The 21820-nt window shown below is 37.6% G+C and overlaps 2 pseudogenes; both read left to right on the forward strand.

Annotated features, from left to right (window-relative positions):
• On the forward strand, nt 1-6150 carry LOC137025314 (piggyBac transposable element-derived protein 4-like; annotated as a pseudogene).
• The window catches only part of LOC137025315 (zinc finger protein 721-like), a 24722-nt pseudogene continuing 8539 nt past the window's right edge, over nt 5638-21820 (forward strand).

Raw genomic sequence — 21820 nt, forward strand, 5'->3', positions numbered from 1 at the left:
ATGGCTAAGAGATATACTGCTCAGGAGACCCTGGCTTATTTACTACATAGCAGTGATGAAGAAGAGGGAACAGAGCCAGATGAGCAAGTCTCTGAAGAGGAAGATTTTACAGAGGCTGACCCAAACTTCACTGAGGATTCAGAGGAGAGAGAAGGCCCTGAAACTTACCTCTCCAAGAACGGGGAAATACTGTGGTCTTCAACTCCTCACACAAGGACACAAGGGAGAGCACGGGCAGAGGAGGTCAGAAGAAATGCGCCTGGACCAACAAGGTATGCCTGTGTAAGGGCTGAAGATATCAAATCTACTTTTGAACTTTTTTTTCCAAGCTCCATGCAACAAAAGCTTCTTGAGATGACAAATTTAGAGGGGCAACGAGTGTTTGGTGAAGACTGGTCTAATATTGAATGTAATGAAATCCAAGCATTTATTGGACTTCTAATTCTTGCTGGGGTTTTAAAATCTCACCACGAATCTGCATCCAGTTTATGGGACAGTGAGTTGGGGAGGGCAATTTTCCGTACAACCATGCCACTGAAAAAATTCAAACAACTGACTAGGATTTTACGTTTCGATGATAAGAGGTCAAGAGCTGAAAGGAGGGAACAGGACAAACTGGCACCAATCAGAGAGACCAATCAGAAGACTGGGTCACAAGACTACCTTTCATGTACAGACCAGATACCAACATTACAGTTGATGAGAGCTTGGTGGGATTCAGGGGCCGGTGTCCTTTCAAGCAGTACATGCCAAAAAAACCTGCCAAATATGGCATTAAAATATGGACAGCCTGTGATGCAAACTCGAGCTACTGTTTGAACATGCAGGTATACACAGGAAAACCTCCAGGGATGCCACACGAAAGAAACCTGGGAAGGAGAATAGTCCTGGAAATGATGGATGGCTATCAAGGGCATATTGTGACAACTTTTTTACTTCATATGCTCTTGGCATAGAGCTCCTAAACAAGAAAATGAGAATGATAGGAACAATCCGAAGGAACAAACCAGAGCTGCCAAGTGCTCTGACCATTCCAAGAGGCCGGGCTAGGTTCTCATCTCTTTTCGCCTTCACAGAAACACACGCCATCGTGTCGTACTGCCCCAGAAAAAATAAAAACGTTCTTCTCATGAGCACTGTGCACGAAGATGGAGCAGTGAGCGAAAGAGAAGACAGGAAACCTGAAATGATCTCGTCATACAACAGGACCAAAGGGGGAGTGGACAATCTTGATAAGGTATTTGTTACTTTGCTACTAATTTTTTATTGAAATAAATATATATTCTAAAAAAATGATGATGATAATAATAATAAATATTACTAATATATGTAATATATATATATATATATATATATATATATATGACATCCAGTGATAGTTCAATTCTCTTTACATGGCATTTAGCTTAGAATAAAAAAAAGTATTTTATGCAATTATATATATATATATATATATATATATATATATGTATTATTGTTATATATATTTACATATATATATTTATATAAATATATATTTTATATTTATATATAAATAAATAATTGCACAAAATACTTTTTTTTTTTATTCTAAGCTAAATGGCATGTAAAGAGAATTGAACTATCACTGGACGTCAGCAGTAATACTAAATGTTTGTGTATGCTTTTTTGTGATATTCCAGATTGTTGCAACATATACCTGCCGGAGGAAGACAGCTCGCTGGCCCATGGCAATCTTCTACAATATGCTAGATGTATCGGCATACAATGCCTTTGTCATCTGGAGGGAAATAAATCCCAGTTGGAGACAGGGGGACAACTACATGAGGAGGCACTTTTTGCAGGACCTGGGAAGAGCACTCGTGTTCCCCTTCATTCAATCAAGGCGGCACATTCCACGCACCCCAGCCTCTCTGCAACTTCTGAGGAAGGTGCAGGAATGTGATGAGGAAGCAGTTTCCTCCACGTCTGGTCCCTCCCAAGCTGGTCCCTCCCGAGCTGGTCCCTCACAAGCTGGTCCCTCCCAAGCTGGTCCCTCCCAAGCTGGTCCCTCACAAGCTGGTCCCTCCCAAGCTGGTCCCTCCCGAGCTGGTCCCTCACAAGCTGGTCCCTCCCGAGCTGGTCCCTCACAAGCTGGTCCCTCCCGAGCTGGTCCCTCACAAGCTGGTCCCTCCCGAGCTGGTCCCTCACAAGCTGGTCCCTCCCGAGCTGGTCCCTCACAAGCTGGTCCCTCCCGATGCCGATTTGAAAACAGGCATTGTTTGCTCAAAGTGCCACATTCCAATTTGTAAGGGACACTCTATTGTGATGTGTGACAACTGTGTTAATTAGTTTGTAAATAATATGTAAATATAGTTAGAATGATTTTTTTTATTTCTCTAATTTACTGTTTGATAATTTACTGTTTTGATAATATTTAGTTTATATTTAGTATAATTAATTTAGTTTGATAACTGTTAATTTAGTTTTGTTCATAATTGCCCGTTGCCAATTTTGAATAAGAGTTACTGTTCATTCAATTTAAATAATATGGACATAATAATATGTAAATATTTAGTTATGATGATATTTAAAACACTTTTTTTATTTTTCTATTTTCCATTTACATGTACTGTTTGAAAATTATTATACGTTTGCTGTTATTTTTGTTTTTTGTTCATAATTGCTGTTGGCAATTTTGAAGAGTTACTGTTCATTGAATTGCAAAAAATAATTTTAATGGAAATGTTTATAATAAAAGGTTATTAAAAATATGTTATGATTGAAATAATGTAATTTTTTTTATTAAGTTAGAATTAAAACAATGGGTAACAAAATGCTTTCCATTTGTTCTCTTTCTAGTGCAATGTTCAGGTTTGACTGTATTATAAAGTAAAACTGGCACTTGAAATTACCATTTAAACCAACCAAACAAAAAAAAACTTGACAAAAATAGTCTTTGAGAATCTGTGATTATATATTAAAATCCACAACCTGAAATAAATAGGCAAATATGTGCAAAAATCACTAGAATTCACAAGCCTTTCTACAGAGAGCTGTAAATTCTCTATAGTGGTAAAAATGTGCTATTGCATGATAAAAATGCTTAATTTGTCCACCAGATGGCACCAATCTAATTTCAAAAATTGTTTTCTATAGGCCTTGGCTGTACTTTAAAATAAAATACAGCATTAATAAAAAAAAAAAAAAAAAAAAATTACATATATATATTTATAAATTTTCTATTATATTCAATGGGAAAAAATTTATCATAATTATTGCATAAAAATTCATTATTATCATAAAATTCTCTCAAAACACCAAAAAAGAAAGAAAAAATATTATTGAATAAAAATACATTTGATTGATTTTACTGAAAAAAAGTATACCTGAATCCCGCCCTCCGGGTCATTTTTGACCCGAAGGTCCTGAGTGTGATTCATAAATGAAGAACCTCAAGAAAACAACAGTTTTTAAAAAACTTTGTTTTTAAACATTGTTTAAAGGTATAATTATATTAATTTAGTATTTTTGGATGCATATATTTAGACATTATCAAAGACTAATAGATTTTATTTTTTATTTAAAATGTTGAATCTTCTGAAGCAATTTACTGATAAAACAGTGTCTCTTTCTCTCTCTCTCTCTCTCTCTCTGTGTGTGTGTGTGTGTGTGTTACAGTCTTGCAGGTTTAACCCCTTCATCGCTGTGTCCTTTTTCTGCATTATAGGATAGTAAATCTCTTAGTCTCTCTTCTATAAATTTGTATAACAAAATTAAGGCAAAGAATCAGTTCATTTGTAGTTCACTGACTATATAGTTTTATATAATTAGTTTGATAATTTTGTTAATAAAAGACCTTCAATAAATTCATCTGAACATATAATATTTTTAGCGATCAAGCGATCTAACCAATCAGAACGCCGCATCCGCCATTTTGTCCGACAAAGCAGCCAGTAGTTAGAAGATTAACCTCGGTGGAGTTAAACTTGAAAAACATTCATTCTCATGTTCATTCATGTTTATTTGATGCTATAAATGGGCTAGTAGGAAGAGATGATCGGTTTACGAGCCTCTTGAGCTGAGGCGTTACAGCAATCTGTCTCGACCATGGTCACCTACACATTAAAGAGCCACAAAACGATTTTTATTGTTTGAATTTCTTTAATTTAAACTACACAGTTTGAAAGCTGCTCTGTCTTGTCTGTCGACGTGTTGTCGAAGGGTCAATTGCCCTGAAGTTGCGCTGAAGCCACCGGGGTGGCGGTGCCTCCGCGCTTGTGCCCGTCATCGCTGCTTGCAGCTATATATTAGTCTTGTTACTTTTAATGTAGAGGATTGTGGCTGAATTCAAAATGGCCCCATACCTTCATTCACTATTCCCTACATTAGTCCACTAATACAGTTCACTTGAAGGAGTGAGTGAATTTGGACACTGAGTGCACAGGAAGGACTGCCGCTTTTGCATAATTTGTGCTCACTGTTTAATGATCATTTGAAACTTAGCAAACTGGTAGCTCCAGTAATAAGATGAAATGATTTTTTTTTTATTCTGTTATGAAAATTATGTATAAACCATAGATAAACAATTTAATAATCAATTAAAAATGAATGTATACCTCTGTACCACTTGTCTGTTCACAACTGTTCAGGCAGTGTACTCTATTTACAGAATTGGTAAAGGCAATACAAAATGTGGATGAATGGAAAAATATTTACAATATTTACAATCTGTAGGGACCAACAATGTGGGGTAAAGGACGCGGGCAGTGATTAATTGAAAGAAAATGCTTACATCCTTTACATGCCTTGTTTATGCTTTATAGTTGTGACATGAGCTCTTTGTCTCCACCTGTAAGGACAGGCTCCTAAAATACATATAAAACTACAATGTTTCATTTTTAGTCAGACTTGATGACTGCAGTGAGACACAGTACGATCTCAATAAAGAATCCAGCTGAAGATTCAGAGTCTCCTGGTCTTCACATCTGTAACTGGATATTGTGGGGATTTTGTTCTCAGATCTTTTAATTTGACTAATAATATACTTTTATGCCTGGTTTCACAGACAAGGCTTAAGCTCAGATCTCAGACTAAAATGCATGTTTGAGCTGTTTGAACTGAAAGCAACTTGCTGAAAATGTAAGGCTTTAATCTAGTGAATCATATTCCTTTATACAAAAAAATAAACAACAACAACAACAACAACAAAAAAGAAATTATTTTAACCATTTCAATGTAAGTACTCCATTCAGACAAACAAAATCAAATGTATTAAATCACCCATTAATGTACTATCCTTCACAGTCATGCACTTTAACTAAATAAAGTTGAAATTTTATTTTATTTATTTATTTCCCCAATATTCTGTGTAAAACATTTAGATGGAATAAATAGATATTTCTAATAGTTAGATCTCTCTGCAATCAAACTAAAGTTCTTTACAATCCTTTGTAAAATGAAGACCAAAAATATTAACTTTACTCTTGACTGAGAATATCAGTGCTTTTTACAGTAGGTTATTGAACTGAGAGCAGTTCACACTTGCTTAGATATAAGCCAGAAACTCTTGAAAAACGGCATGGTATTGATAACTTGATAAATGTCTGATTTATCCTATAAATTAATATTTGAATGTTTTTTTTCCCCTGTAGCCTATGTATGTAGCCTATGTTATTAGTTTTATCGTGCAGATGGAACTTTTATTTTGGTGTGGCGGTGTGACGTAAAAAAAACTGCGTCGCTATCCTGCTGCATCTGATGTGATTCGACTGAAGAAAGGTTTGTGTTTGTACTTATTTAAAGTGTTTAAATTAATGCAACCATTTTAGACAGTATAGACAACTGTAAATGTATATATAATAACACGAATGAACGTTGTTTTTGTTAGTAAAGAGTATTTACACTTGAGTAACAGAAAAGGCTCTTCTCATTTCGCTCCGGGTCAATTGAACTAAATGTAAACAAACAAACATGTGAAACTAATATAACACTCTGCTGATGTTTATCTGTATAATTATTAAATGTAATGTACAGAACATTTAATAATATAAAATATAGAATTTGAATAATTTGTTTTCCTTTATTGATTTGCAGTTCTCGTTTTCTAATGTTTTTAAGTCTAATCAGGTGATTTAAGTGTATTAACTCTCACTCTGACTCTCTCACCAGTGCACTGAACTACTGAACTAGAGCTGTTTGAGACACACCCAGATATTTAGTGTGGATTTATTTTTCTTTCTGTTAATTATTCTCATCTTAAACAGGACAAACACACAGAAAAACTCCTGGTGAAGCGACTGAGATCCACATGACACACTATTATAAAGATGGAGTTTATTAAAGAGAAAAATGAAGATGTGAAGATTGAAGAAACATTCAGTGTGAAACAAGAAGAAAATGAAGAACAAACAGGTCAGTTTCATTCTTAAAGCTGAACTCAGTCAATTTAAATTATTAAAATGTCCAGCTTGACAGAAATGAGTGATATTTTTGAATAATGTCATATGAGTGTCTTAATTAAAGTGGATCTATTTATTCGGGTCACCTCATGTGGACAGACATGCTGAGATCACATGACCAGACAAATACAAATGCTGCCTCCAACCTGAGAAGATCCCACTTCCATTCGTTATTATGACATGCATTAAATTAGGATAAATAATACAGAAGTATCCTTTCATAATTTCTTGTGTGAGATTAAACCCAAAAATCAACTTCTGATTGGAAAACAATGAAAAACTTTAATTCATATGACTTAATTATACAACAATATCTAACAAAATCCTTATTTTGCATAAAGCAAAGCATGAAATGTGAGTGATTAGATTTACATTTGTTGTCTGTAAGGTGTTTTTTTTCTCATCCTCAAGCACTCACTGTTAATATGTTGTAATATAGAACATTTTGTTCATAATCCTCCATATCATTGATCATTTCAATCACCAATAAGCACCATTGGCATTGTGGAATATGCATGTAATCTGGAGAAAAACTAGTGAGGGAAGTGTGTAAAAATGAGTTCTTGATGTGGGAGAGTGACCGCTAATATTTACTCCTGTGCAGTAGCAGAAGCACTCTTTCATGAGTGGACGGAGATGATCTGTGACAGCCAGTGGTGTGTAATGGTTTGCAAGCATCACAGAAAATTTTAATTCTGCTCTCCTTGTCTACAAGATACAGTTGCATTTGTGTTATATTTTGAATTATTTTATTGTACACAATGAATTCAAGTAGCTTGTGCGAGTGAGTGGAGGCAGGGCTAATTAGCATATCCATAGATCCACGAAGCAAGGAGTTACATTCAAGCTACTTTAAGGCATGGAACCTTTTTATATATATATATATATATATACAGGAGAAAAAAGTTTAACTATTTAATTTAGGTGATCAAAGATGAGTTTTAAGGGATCAAATAAACTACATAGGGACTTTAAGACACCTACATTTACTTGAGAAAGCTTGCAGAAAGTACTTTTTGTGTGTGTGAATCACCCTTCAATCTTCAATCAGTTTACTGCTGGATATAGCAAGTGATGACAAAATAAATATGTTAAACAAAATATGTGATGTATACTTAAATTGCTGATAGTCACGTGATTGTCACGTGATTAATCAGCACAAAAGGGTGCGATTAATTGTGATTTAAAAATTTTAATCTATTGATGGCTCTAGTAAAAATATATATAATATATTAGCACTAAAAAAAAAGGAACTCCGTGTGAGACTTGAAGCTGGCTTCAGCTGATGAAACTGTAAACTATTCAGTAAAATTTTATACAAATAATTTTTTAAACTGAATCCAGGTCTTCATTCATCATGTCTGGTCTTTTGGGTCTTTAACTGTAAAATTCCCCTATAGTTAATTCTCCACAAGGATCTGTCTGTGGCTGTCTTCAGGAGCATGGTCATGTCTGTCCATTCTTTGATGTTATTAGTTCAGCATTTATTCTGTCATCCTCGTCTGTGACCGCCTTCCACAGTTCCTTGCAGGATGGCCTTGGACAGGCTGTCGTCTCTAGTAATGTGGCCGAACCATGCCAGTTTCCGCCTTTTGGCTGTAGCCAGGAGTGGTTCTTGGGGACCCACGAGTTGACCATACTTCGCACATATTCATTGGTCTTATGGTCTTTGTAGCTGATGCAGAGCAATTTCCTCAGGCTTTTGGTCTCGAATGTCTGGATTCGTCTTTTAGTCTCTGTCAACAGTGTCCATGTCTCGCATCCATACAGAAGAATGCAGACAATAAGTGATTTTAAAAAGTTTGTACTTGTTGCAAAAGCCGATGTCGCTCACCCACACTCTGTTGAGCCTGGCGATGGCAGCTGTAGCTGTGGCGAGCCGAATACGAACCTCTTGTGAACAGGTACCAATCCTTTGACAGGGTCACCCCCAAATATTTGAAAATTTTGACTTCTTCCAGCTGTTCCCCATTCATTGTGATGTTGGCCCTTGTATCAGTTACTATTCACCATGACTACCATGCCATATGTGCCTGCCCTCTGCACAAGCTTGTCTGTTAGGTCTTGTAGTTCTGTGTTAGATCTCATAGATCTATGCACTATGTCATTTGCAAATCAAAGATTGCAGATGGGCCTGCCACCGATGGAGATTGATGTATGATGTTCATGAAGTGTTTTTTTTTTTTTTTTTGCCTAATTCTCTCTAAGAATAGGTTGAACAGCATAAGTGAAAGGATGCACCCTTGCCTTACACCAACTGTTATTAGGAAGGGCTGCCCTATCTTGTTGTTTAGTAGGACAGTGTTGCTGGAATGCTCAGAGGCCCTGAATGACCTGGACAAATCCTTAATCTATGTTAAAATCTCTTTGGATGAACCATAAAGCATCGTGCCACACTCTATCAAATGCCTTTTTAAAGTTTATGAAGTTGTGAAACAGGTCTCTCTGGTGTTGGAGGTGTTTCTCAATGAGGACTCTGCAGTTGAAGATTTGTTCCACTGAGCTCCGTCTTGCTCTGAACCCAGCTTGTTCTTCAGACAAAAGTTCCTCTGATTTGTTCTTTAGTCTGTTGAGGATAACATGGAACATTACTTTGCTGGGATGACTAATCAGGCTAATGGTCTGATAGTTCTGGTACTGTCTGGAGTTTCCTTTTTTTGGTAATGGTATAACCAGTGACTGTGTCCATATCTTTGGCCATGTCTTCTGCTGCCATATCATTTGACAGATTATGGTCAGAGCTTTAGCTGTTTATTCTCCTCCACGTTTCACAAGTTCGGCAGGGATATTGTCAACTCCGGGAGACTTGCTTGGCTTGAGACATCTCACTGCTTCCTCAACCTCATCCCTCAATACTGGCAGACTTTCAGCCTCGTCACTAATACACCTCTTTATGACATCATTACTATCTTTCAGGACCTTGCCATTCTTGACTTCTATTACAGAAGCTCTGGGCTGGCTGGTCTTGGAGAGGACATTTAGTGTAGAGTAGGCCTGCTTACTGTTACCTGATTCCATGCCACTGTCAATGACATCAAATTACTGTTCTATCTATTCTTCCTTCTCTTTAATTCTCTTTCTGACATCTCTGTGGGCAGATTGGTACTTCATCTTGTTCTCGTCACTCGAATGCTTCTTCCTTCTCAGCTCTCTTCTCTTGTCGCAGAGACTGCAAGACCCATTATTGAATTTTCTTGCATTGCCTGCCCAGAACCTCTTCAGCTTTGGTGTATAGCATATCATTGATAGAGCTTGCAAGTGTGTCTACATTGCTGTCCAGTAAGTTGAGGGCTGCACACTTTCCTCTGACTTCTCTGATTTCTGCAACATCTGGGTCTTTAAGCTTTTCAAGGTTGAAGCGAATGTGAGGATTTTTGGAGCATCGTTTGGAGTTCAGCTTCAGGCTGAATGTCATCATGACAAGGTCATGGTCGCTGCCTATGTCAGCCGCTGGAAAAGTCATTGTACGGGCCTTGTTGATGCTAGGCTTGAAGCGTTGGGGTGCAAGAATGAGGACAAATCGCCCTACTGTGCCTGACCAGCTCTCACATACCTCTGGACCAACCTTCACATTCCAGTTACCTTGCACCAGTGTTCTTTTTTGAGGACTTTTGCTACCACAGACTCAAGCTGTTCATAAAACCCTTCAATTTCTTCATCTGTATAGTCAGAGATTGGGGCATAGACTTGTATAATGGTCATGTTGTGTGGCTTGGCAGAGATCCTGAGATCCTGCTGGAGATGGGTGTGCAGCCCTTGATGTCTTTCCTTACAAGGAAGGCCACTCCATGTTGGTGTTTCATCTCTTCTCCAGAGAACCACAGCTTATGTCCATATTCTGTTGTTATCTCCCCAAAGCTTGTCAGTCTGACTTCACACAGTCCGATAACGTACCAGCGATAGTGCTTGATAGATCTTGTATTCTTCCATATACCTGAAGAGTATGGATGTTCCATGTGCTAATGGCTATTCATTCTATTGGCAGTTTGATGGTGGCTTTCCCTCCAGTAGCTAACTTGGCATGCCTGACCTGAAGGGAGTCAGTGGGATGCGTGGTCGTTGGTAATCCAGTCCTCGACCGATCCGGCTTGGCATTCTTTTTCTTCTGCTTCATCATGTCCTTTCAGTAGGCTTGGAGAACTCAGTGGTGCCCATCTCCTCTGCAAGTGCTTTAGACTCAGTTTAATGTTTTGCCTGAGACGTCAATGTAATCCCCAAACTGTAACCCCAAACTGGTTTAGCAATTCTAAAATATTTCAAAAGAATGTGAATTAATTCATATGCAAAAACAATACAAAAGGAAAATCTAGAGATGGGGAACTTGGATACATTTTTCCATTTCTCAAGTATATTTGTCTGTTTGAAAGAGAAGTGAGAGTGCAACTCTCTAAAATTCCTTTCGGTCATAATATAGTCTTATCTTGCTAATGTGTTTTTGCTGCTATTGTAATCAGTTTAGGAATTACAGAGTTGAAGAACTCTAACTCATAGTTTTCTTGTTGGGTGAGGGGTAAATGATTGTGTCTGATCTGTCTCAGTCACTTTAGCAGTTGCGGCGCGCTTTCAGAGTTAAGGTGTAGTCGCACTAGGCGATCTGAACTGTGCCCAAGCGTATTTGACCTCCAAAGTCTGGTTCGTTTGACTGGTGTGGTTGCTTCGCACCATGCCTCGGTGTGGTTTGTTTAACCACCTACACTGCAATCAAGTGAAAATTGATACGCGGAAAGAATTATAAATCTATTAGGCAGTCTATTAGTGAAAGTGTTTTTCTTCCTGTTTTTTCTAAACAAAAAGTTGCATTGTAAATTACGTAAGCATGCTCCGGAGCGTTAAGTGCAATGTGAGTACGGGCCAGCGGGGGAGTGGGGACAATCTTGCCCGTTATCGCGTACTAGGAAACTGTGCCTAATGTGAAAACACCCTTAATGTCTGTTGCTTTGTGCCATTTAAACTGGAGTTAACTTTTATTTGTCTTTTTTGCCTTAGGCCTCATGGCGTTGGGTCAAGATCTGAATGACATGAAAGAGAAAGATCTGTATGAGAAACAGCAGGATTTCATAAGTGAAGAAAAATCTTTTAGTTGCTCACAGACTGAAAAGACTTCCTTACAAAAAAGAGCTCAAAAGACAGAAACTAGCAGTAATTTCATCTGCAAACAGTGTGGAAAGAGTTTCTGTCAGCATAAAAACCTTGAAGTCCACATGGGAGTTCACACGGGAAAGCCTTACACCTGCCAACAGTGTGGAAAAAGTTTCAACCAAAAAGGACACCTAACAGATCACATGAGAGTTCACACTGGAGAGAAGCCTTTTACCTGCCAACAATGTGGGAAAAGTTTTAAACGAAAAGGAACCCTTAAAGACCACATGAGTGTTCATACTGGAGAGAAGCATTTCACCTGCCAACAATGTGGAAAAAGTTTCAACCAAAAAGGACGACTTAATTACCACATGAGAGTTCACACTGGAGAGAAGTCTTACACCTGCCCTCAGTGTGGAAAAAGTTTCAAACGAAAAGGACACTTTAAAGATCACTTGAGAATTCACACAGGAGAGCTCCCTTTCACTTGCCAAGAATGTGGCAAAAGTTTCAAACTAAAAGGAACCCTTAAAGACCACATGAGAATTCACACTGGAGAGAAACCCTACACATGCCCTCAGTGTGGAAAAAGTTTCAGTCGCAAAGGACAATTTAAAGATCACATTAGAATTCACACTGGAGAGAAGCCATTCACTTGCCAACAATGTGGAAAAAGTTTCAACCAAAAACCAGCCCTTAACACTCACATGATAACTCACACTGGAGTGAAGCCTTTTTCCTGCCAACAGTGTAGAAAAAGTTTCAAACTAAAAGCACACCTTAAAGACCACATGAGAATTCACACTGGAGAGAAACCCTACACATGCCCTCAGTGTGGAAAAAGTTTCAACCAACCAGGAACCCTTAACATGCACATGAGAATTCACACTGGAGAGAATCCGTTCATATGTGATCGATGTGGAAAGAGTTTTAGATATAAAGTTACCTTAAAGTACCACATGAGCCTTCACTTATGAGAGAAAAATTTTTTGTCATAAGTGTGGAATGAGTTTCAGAAGAACCTTGGGTTCATGTTATAACTTATACCGGAGGGAAGCCTTTCATGTGCCATCGATGGAAAGACTTACAGAAACAAAGTAAACCTCAAGGTTCACATAAGAGTTTTTGTTATAGAGAGGTCTTGTACCAGCCCTGAAAGCCCTGATATACTCACTGCAAAGTTCTTTTCCAGTCTTTGCTTAGTAGCATTGGAGTTAAGTGAACATCTCGAGTGGCATTTATATGAATGTGTAAATATGTGCTGTGAATTTTCCTTTCAGTAACAAAATAAATGCAGTGGGAAAAGTGCAGTTGTGAAAGAGCAGATCATAGTGATGTGGATTTGTTTGCACCAGATCTGCAGTTCAGCTCCCCAGTCACGTCACATACACAATTATACAGATTGCTTTAAATCAAGCAGCTTTACAGTATTAAACATGAAAAAAGATAGTGTCAATTTCTTTTTTTTTTTGGGAAGCTGTTTCGAACTCCAAACAAACTTCGTTTTTGGCCTGATTTTGTTCTAAATAACATCACACCAGTTTGTTCTTTGATTTCTATTGAAGAAATTGAGATAGAGTAAATAGATAGTTCTGATAGTTAGATCTCTCTGCAATCACACATTTCATTTTGATCTACTAATTCTTAATGAATTTGAATATTCTTTAAGTTCTTTTTTCTTTGTAATATGAAGACCAAGAATTTTGATTTTATTCTTGACTGAGAATATCAGTGCTTTGTAGATTATTGAACTGAGAGCAGTTCACACTTGCATACATTTAGATATAAGCCAGAAACTCTTGAAAAACGGTTTGGTATTGATAACTTTTAGAATCTCTGATTCATCCCATAAATCAACATTTTAATGTTTTTTCTGTATGTTGATTTCTATGCTTTTATTTTGGTGTGGCTGTGTGACGTCAAAAAAACTGCGTCGCACTCCTGCTGCATCTGATGTGATTCAACTGAAGAAAGGTTTGTGTTTGTATTCATTTGAAGTGTTTAAATTAATGCAACTATTTCAGACACTTTATAGACAACTGTGAATGTATATATAATAACAAGAATGAACGTTGTCTTTGTTAGAAAAGCGTATTTACACTTGAGTAACAGAAAAGGTGCATCTCATTCTCCTTCAATAGAACCAAATGTAAACAAACACGTAAAAAGACTAACATAAACTAACTGCTGATGTTTATCTGTTTAAATACAAAATATGACTAAATAAAGAGCTTGTGCAGTTTGTTCCTTTATTGATATGCAAATTCTAGTTTTCTAATGTTTTTAGTCTAATCAGATCATTTAAGTCCATTAACTCTCACTCTGACTCTCTCGCCAGTGCACTGAACTAGAGCATATTGAGACACACCCAGATATTTAGTGTGGATTTATTTTCCTCTTTATGTTGATTATTCTCATCTTAAACAGGACAAACACACAGAAAAACTCCTGGTGAAGTGACTGAGATCCACTATTATAAAGATGGAGTTTATTCTAGAGAAAAATGAAGATGTGAAGACTGAAGAAACAATCAGTGTGAAACAAGAAGAAACTGAGGAACAAACAGGTCAGTTTCATTCTCAAAGCTGAACTCAGTCATTTGATCTTTATTAAAATGTCCAGCTCTTTTAATTATTTGGTTTTAATTAATCGGGTCACCTCATGTGGACAGACATGTTGAGATGCCAAAAAAAGGCAGGCAGAGATACGAACAAAGACAAATATCATCTGGTTGAAATGACAAATAAAGCTGTAAATAATCTGTATTAGGCCATGTGTCCATCAAAAACCGATGGACCACCATGTTTACATCAAACGCATGCTCAGTAGGGGATTCATCTTTTCTCTTGCTGCATTGACAAAAGAATTGTTTAGGATAATGTCTGTCTGTGCACAACACCAGCAGTACACCTGCATTCAGCAGAGGTTGTGCAGTACTGTGTTCAGTAGCTACTCGTCTACTAGAGCTCCTGTATGGTGCACACATATTTACGTTTATTTTTTTATAAATCTCGATATGTGCATGGTAAACTGAGTACACACGTTTCAGTGCCTTTTTTGTGCGTACGCAATGTTTATACATCAGGCCCCTGATGTTTTCTGGCACATTTGGTCTTCTCGGTTTCTTGAAGATGCTCTATGAATGATCCTTTTAATTTTTGGTCTATAAAATGTCCCTGTTATTAATTTACTCAGATATGCCCTGTTGTATTATTTCTATTTTTGTTATTTTAAAAGTGTGAAACTGCGTAACCAATGAGGTTCATTCTAGGTTCATTCTTGTGTGTTATGCAGCACATTTGACCTTCTGGAAGAGGTTTGTTCATGTGTGTTATTCAAGTTAGGTTGAGCTTCTGCTTATGTTCGCTAATCAATGTTAACATGCGAGAAAAAGCCTAAATTAAATCTGTTCATCATAAGAAGCGCTTGATTTTCTTCAGAAAATCTGGACTAAACCGCTCGATTCATAAGGATTAGTTTTCCGATCTCTTTATGAAATTACAAAGGCAGTGAATGGAAGGAAATCTGACAGCATTCTGCCATCAAAAATATTTGTGTTCCGGAGATGAACAAAAGTCCTATGGGTTTGGACCGACATGAGGGAGAGTAATAATGATAGAATTTATTTTAGGGTGAACTAACCCTTTAACTCACCTGACTGAAGGTTTCTAGTAACCCTGAAGACCTTGATTAGCTGGATCAGGTGTATTTAAATAGGGTTGGAGATAAACTCTGCAGGACAGTGGCCCTCCAGGAGCAGAGTTTGAGACCACTGGTCTATAGACTATAGTAAGATAATACTCTCTTGGCCATAGACGGTTAAATCCTAATACATGTCCAACACCTTGTAAGAGCATGTAGCTGTGATCAGCATGATTGGGGACTCTGTTTAGGTGCAAACCAATGAACAACCTAAAGTGTGATACAAACAAAGGCTTTATTAACTATACTAAACACTTTCACTTTTCTAACATAAATACACAAGCATACAGTTTGAGTTTGATGTAGCAAGAAGGTTTTGTCATAAAACTCAAGATGGCACAGGCTAATAGGTCCTTTAACTCAACCTGCTTGTAATTCAGGTGTCAGGTCAACAACAGTCCTGTTATAATGCCTAGTGAATTACTAAGCATTTATGCAGCTGCAAGCAGGCGATGTAGTTGCCATAAGGATACAGAGACGAGCTTTGCTGAACTCTTTAAAGTGATATAAGCTTTCAGTTTTGGCTAAAGATCTACTGAGTATCTGTGCACATGCTTTGGAGAACGTCAGTCATAGCGATCTCACACTGCAATGAGTCTCCTTTTTACACTCATGTTGTTAAAGCAAATACCTCAGCATTTTGAGCAGTAAGTGATTCTGACTGAGAACACTTCTGACACCAACGCTGAGCACTCAGGATCACCTACATGTCTGGGATTGGCCACACTGCCCACCGCTATCAACATTATTGTTATGTTGTCATACCCATTACCATGCCAAACACTCCAAGAGTTGTTGTGACAGAAATACACATTTCTGTCATGAAACTCTAGATGGCGCAGGCTAATAGGTCCTTTAACTCAACCTGCTCATAATCACATCATTATCTATTGGACACAGCTGATTGGTTTCTGCTGTATCAGTAGCCAATGAGCTTCTGTGTTCAAACTTCAAAATACTTTGGTAGCATTGCCTTAGCAGTGCAATGTGCTTCAGAAACCCTCCTCCTTCCCCAGCTCCACCTGTATAGATCTGCTACGGGTAATTTATGTACACTATATTGAACAGCAGCAGCATCACTTACTTGCTCATGGTGTCGTGTATGTATTAGCAGTAGCAAGTCCCGTACTTGCTCTGCAGCAGTAGCAATAACCTGCAGCAGCAGCAGAGCAGATCTATTCCGCCATGACCAAACATTTCAACTTTGTCATACTCATTACCATGTCAAACACTCAGAGCGTTGTCATCACAGAAATCTATTAGGCACTATTAGTGAAAGTGCTCTTCTTCCTGCTTTCTTTAAAACTAAAAGTGTTAAAGAGTTTGTTCCGCTCAGAGCGTTTAGTGCAATGTGAGTGTGGTAGCGTTGGGGCAGTCGCCAGGGCATGGTAAAAGAAAACCATGCCTAGTGTGAATACACCCTTAGCGTCTGTTGCTTTGTGCCATTTAAACTGAGGTTAACTTTTATTTGTCTTTTTTGCCTTAGGCCTGATACCGCTGAAAGAGGAGAGTCAAGATCTGAATGACATGAAGGAGAAAGATCTGAATGAGAAAAAGCAGGATTTCATAACTGAAGAAAAATCTTTTAGTTGCTCGCAGACTGAAAAGACTTCCTTGCAAAAAAGAGCTCAAAATACAGAAACTAGCAGTCAATTTATCTGCAAACAGTGTGGAAAGAGCTTCTGTCAGCATAAAAACCTTGAAGTCCACATGGGAGTTCACACGGGAAAGAAGCCTTACACCTGCCAAGAGTGTGGAAAGAGTTTCGAACAGAAAGGAAATTTTAAAATCCACATGAAAGTTCACACTGGAGAGAAACTCTACACATGCTCCCAGTGTGGAAAAAGTTTCAACCATAAAGGACACCTTAAAGTCCACATGGAAGTTCACACTGGAGAGAAGCCTTTCACCTGCCAACAATGTGGGAAACCTTTCAAATGTAAAGACAACCTTAAAGTCCATATGATAGTTCACACTGAAGAGAAGCCTTTCACCTGCCCTCAGTGTGGAAAAAGTTTCAAACGAAGAGGAACCCTTAAAGACCACTTGAGAATTCATACAGGAGAGCTCCCTTTCTCATGCCAACAATGTGGAAAACGTTTCAAAATGACAGGACACCTTAAAGACCACATGAGAGTTCACACTGGAGAGAAACCCTACACATGCCCTCAGTGTGGAAAGAGTTTTGGTTACAAAGGACAATTTAAAGATCACATAAGAATTCACACTGGAGAGAAACCCTACATATGCCAACAATGTGGAAAGAGTTTCAACCAACCAGGAATCCTTAACACGCACATGAGAATTCACACTGGAGAGAAACTCTACACATGCTCCCAGTGTGGAAAAAGTTTCAACCATAAAGGACACCTTAAAGTCCACATGGAAGTTCACACTGGAGAGAAGCCTTTCACTTGCCAACAATGTGGAAAAAGTTTCAAACGTAAAGTCTACCTTAAAGGCCATATGATAGTTCACACTGAAGAGAAGTCTTACACCTGCCCTCAGTGTGGAAAAAGTTTCAAACGAAGCGGAAACCTTAAAAACCATATGAAAATTCACACAGGAGAGCTCCCTTTCTCCTGCCAACAATGTGGAAAAAGTTTCAAACTAAAAGGAACCCTTAAAGACCACATGAGAGTTCACACTGGAGAGAAACCCTACACATGCCCTCAGTGTGGAAAGAGTTTCAGTCACAAAAAACAATTTAAAGCCCACATAAGAATTCACACTGGAGAGAAACCCTACAAATGCCCTGACTGTGGAAAGAGTTTTGGTCACAAAGGACAATTTAAAGATCACATAAGAATTCACACAGGAGAGAAGCCTTTCTCCTGCTAACAATGTGGAAAGAGTTTCAACCAACCAGGAACCCTTAACATGCACATGAGAATTCACACTGGAGAGAAACTCTACACATGCTCTCAGTGTGGAAAAAGTTTCAACAATTAAGGACACCTTAAAGTCCACATGGAAGTTCACACTGGAGAGAAGCCTTTCACTTGCCAACAATGTGGAAAAAGTTTCAAACGTAAAGTCTACCTTAAAGGCCATATGATAGTTCACACTGAAGAGAAGTCTTACACCTGCCCTCAGTGTGGAAAAAGTTTCAAACGAAGCGGAAACCTTAAAAACCATATGAAAATTCACACAGGTGTGACGATTTGCACAGTTATTAATCAATTTATGGGTGGAATATGAATATAATAATTCATAAGGTTTTATGAATTATTATTATGCACATACCGACCCAAGGGGGAATTAACCATATATGGTGAATTAACTACAACGAATTATAATCAATCACATATATGATTAGTTCTGTTTTAATAATTAAGTAGAGAACTATTGGTCCGTCCAGCAAACCGGTAAGTTATCCACAGACTCTTACTCTTAAATTTCTATGGTAGCATCCAAACGTAAAGCAAGGATATTAGAATCAGAACGTTAAAGTGACTCGGTTGTTGCTGAATGAGCAAGTGAACAAAATAAGCATGGATATGATGTATTTAATATACAGAACGGGTAATACAAAGGTTATACAGATAAATGTACACAAGTAGATACAGATACATACAGGTGAAAGTAAAGGCAGAAAAGAGCGAGATCAAAGAATGGCCAATTCCAACAGTTAACCTTAAAGAGCCAGCAAGGAAACCCAGTATTTAAAATCTTAAACAAATACTTGCATATAGGTTCGTTGTGGTGTTTCGAGTTTCGGAGCGCTCAGTGTGTGGTAGTTGGTCCTTCAGGAGGTGATGTTCAGCGAAGTTTCAAACGAAGGCTTAACTGGAAGTAAGATGACCGGAAGATAGAGAAGAGAGTCCGTCTCTACGGCAGGAACTTGTGCAGGAAACTTGTGCATTGAAAAGATGCGTGTCATGGTATTTTAAAGACAACAGACCAGAACGCCTTCTTGATTACGTCCTCCAATGATAGCGTTGCAATTTGGCGGTTTTCCACATCCCTTTGTCCTGTCTCCCGGGTTAATTTATGGTATGTCAAATCGGTGCATTTTCTTCATAGTACTATTAAACATTGAACAATGCATTTGACAGAACTATAACATACATGGGTGAATAGCTCGGACTCACAGCTTTATGGAGAGATCAAACTCGACAGGTGTCGCTCATCCTATACAGAAAATACACTCTATACTCTACTACTATTGTTTAACATGAAAACTAACTTACTATAGTCAATTCTACGATTCTACACTAGTAACACATACATGCAACAAACACTACAATGGCAGATACATTCATATTTGCAGGTATAATATCTGTGCATACAGTCTTTATGTAGGTCTTTTGTGTGTGTGTGTGTCTGTGGGTGTGTGCGTGTATTTTCCTTTTTATGACCGTTTGGAATTCGGGCCTGACTCCTAGAAACCCGATCCGTGGTGTTCGCATCTCCTTTGAAGTCGCAGAGGAGAGGTTCGGGACTTATCGCAATAGTCATAAAAAAGAGTCTCGTGATCCATTAGTGTCTGCCGGGCCGGAATCGATGTAAGATTTACAAACCAAAGTTCCGTGAATTAAGACTGAAACACAGTTTATGGTGGGACCTGCTCATCTTTGAGACTGTGCAGACCCTACACAGGAGAGCTCCCTTTCTCCTGCCAACAATGTGGAAAAAGTTTCAAACTAAAAGGAACCCTTAAAGAACACATGAGAGTTCACACTGGAGAGAAACCCTACACATGCCCTCAGTGTGGAAAGAGTTTCAGTCACAAAAAACAATTTAAAGCCCACATAAGAATTCACACTGGAGAGAAACCCTACAAATGCCCTGACTGTGGAAAGAGTTTTGGTCACAAAGGACAATTTAAAGATCACATGAGAATTCACACAGGAGAGTAGCCTTTCTCCTGCTAACAATGTGGAAAGAGTTTCAACCAACCAGGAACCCTTAACATGCACATGACAATTCACACTGGAGAGAATCCATTCATATGTGATCTATGTGGAAAGAGTTTTAAATATAAAGGAACCTTAAAGTACCACATGAGCCTTCACTCAATGTTCACATAAGAGTTTTTGTTATAGAGAGGACTTGTCCAGCCCTGAAAGCCCTGATATACTCACTGCAAAGTTCTTTTCCAGTCTTTGCTTAGTAGTAGCAGACTTAAGTGAACGTCTCAAGTGTTGCATTTGAATGAATATGCAAATATGCACTGTGCATTTTCCTTTTAGTAACAAAATAAATGCGGTGGGAAAAGTGTGAAAGCCTTGTTTGCAGCTGATCTGCAATTCTCCCCAGTCGTGTCACATACACAATTATACAGATTGATTTAAATCAAGCAGCTTTATAGTATGAACATGAAAAAACAGATACAGTGTCACTTGCAATAGAATTACAACTTCAATTTCTACTATGAAGCAGCCCTCATTAAAAAAGTTGGAGCCCTAAAGCACACCTACCTATTACATAATCACCACTGACCAATAGTAGTTTGACCTGCCAGTGTCTACCCACCAGAACTTTTAGGAAAGTTTTGAACTCAAAACAAACTTTATTTTGGCCTGATTTTGTTCTAAATGACATCTCACTATTTTTTTCTTCAATTTCTCTTGAAGTGTATCAACAACCTTATTGAAATGTAACATTTATTACATTTCTGGAGGTTAACAAAATTGAGCAAAATTAAGATGTTTTCCTCCAGAGCCAATACATAAGTGATTATTGAAATTGCTCTTTGTTATTAAAAAAAAAAAATACAGGTACACATGAAAGTCGTGCAAATGTTCAACCCTATTAATGGTTTTTTTGATGTCATTACTCACAGTTTTTAATGTTAAATTTTCCTATTCATCAATAAAATAAAAAGTAAGCATGGATAATAACAGTTCTAAGAACTATTTTATATGTAAAAATGTCAACAATTAAATCAAAATATGGTTTAAAAAAGATTAGAGATAAATAATTAATATTATTAGCGATGCACCAGAGCTATGCTGATACCGATACTTTCATATTTGGTACTCGTCGATAAGATACCTGTATTTTCATTGCGTTTGTAATTTTGAAATATATTAGAGAAACCAAAAGAATATAGATCTTATTTATTGGTTTAATTTGTTTAACAAATATGTATTTCCTTCAGTTATTTTCATGCTTAATTATGCCTGATAAATGTTTTGTACAAGCTTCTGTTACTTTCACTGTTCATTCTGTTGCTCTATCATTCTATCTTTCGTTTAACTCTTTTCCTGCCATTGACAGAAATCTCTGTCATTTATGAGAAAACGCTTCCCCGCCATTGACGGAAATTGGGCTTTCAGTATTTTCACTGTTATATGGTAGGGGGTGCTATTACACTTCTTCTGAAAGATTACTAAATCTCCTGATCAAAACACAGGTGAAGAAGCAGAAACAAGCGATGTAAGCATATGCATACATAAAATAATGCGATCAACATTAAACGCATATAAATTAAAACTAATGTTACTGAATGAAATGTCGACCCAGGAGGAGCTACAGGACTGTGAAGCTTTAGAGGTCTTGATGGACCTGCTGATACCAATTTTTTTCTGATTCAGATTTTCTTTCTAAGAACTATAATTGACAGCAGATACAAACAAAAATCTACTTTTCTTCAATGAAAATTTTTATTTAAA

This window comes from Chanodichthys erythropterus, chromosome 8 (genome assembly GCF_024489055.1).
Source record: "Chanodichthys erythropterus isolate Z2021 chromosome 8, ASM2448905v1, whole genome shotgun sequence".
Classification (NCBI taxonomy): Eukaryota; Metazoa; Chordata; class Actinopteri; order Cypriniformes; family Xenocyprididae; genus Chanodichthys; species Chanodichthys erythropterus.